The sequence below is a fragment of the Peromyscus eremicus genome, chromosome 2 (genome assembly GCF_949786415.1).
Source record: "Peromyscus eremicus chromosome 2, PerEre_H2_v1, whole genome shotgun sequence".
NCBI classification, from domain to species: Eukaryota; Metazoa; Chordata; class Mammalia; order Rodentia; family Cricetidae; genus Peromyscus; species Peromyscus eremicus.
Window position 1 is genome coordinate 68,804,971 of NC_081417.1, and position 767 is coordinate 68,805,737.

Below are 767 nucleotides of genomic sequence, written 5' to 3' on the forward strand. Positions count from 1 at the left end.
GAGCTGGCAGTCCAAAGAAAGACCTGTTACAAAAGATCCAATAAAAAAATACAACAGATATCATCAACATCATCAACAAAGACTGAGCAGAAGAAAGAATATCAGGGACAGGGGCAACAATCAAGACAATTGCACACACAGATACACACATAAGGAAAAGTCAATTGGCACCAGCAAAAGCGCCAAGAAGTCTGGGTACACTCAAGGGACCAAAACCAAGAATTCATGGGCTGTAAGACACAGCTGAGACAAAAGGTAATGGATTATACATACTTTTTCACTGTAATTATAGCCAAGGCATCCCCAAATCTGGAAAAATAAATCAAAATAAGGGAAGCATCTAGCACTCCAGGTAGATATGACCAGAGAAGAATCTCTTCCCAATGTATCATAGCTGAGATGTCAAAAATACAAAGGAAAAAATCAATACTAAAATCTATAAGGGAAAATTGCCAGGTAACATACAGAGGTGCTCACTTCAGCAGCACATACACTAACAGAGAAGATTAACATGGCCCTGAACGAAGGATGACATGCAAATTTATGAAGTGTTCCATTTTTTTACTTTGTTCTTTGGTTTAGTTGTTGGATTTCGGACCCAGGATCCATTTTCTTCTTATTTTGTTATTTGTCACTGTCTTGGTTTTTCTAATTGTACAAAGCTAGATTTAATTATTATCAGGAAATGAGTGCATTTTTTTTTACCAAAGTCCTTTATGCAGGATAGTTTGATGATTAGTCAAAGTCTGTCATTAATCAATAAAATA

The 767-nt window shown here is 36.1% G+C and overlaps 1 pseudogene; it reads left to right on the forward strand.

Annotated features, from left to right (window-relative positions):
- Positions 1-469: 469 nt before the first annotated feature.
- Positions 470-563, forward strand: LOC131905388 (U6 spliceosomal RNA; annotated as a pseudogene).
- The last annotated feature ends 204 nt before the right edge of the window (positions 564-767 follow it).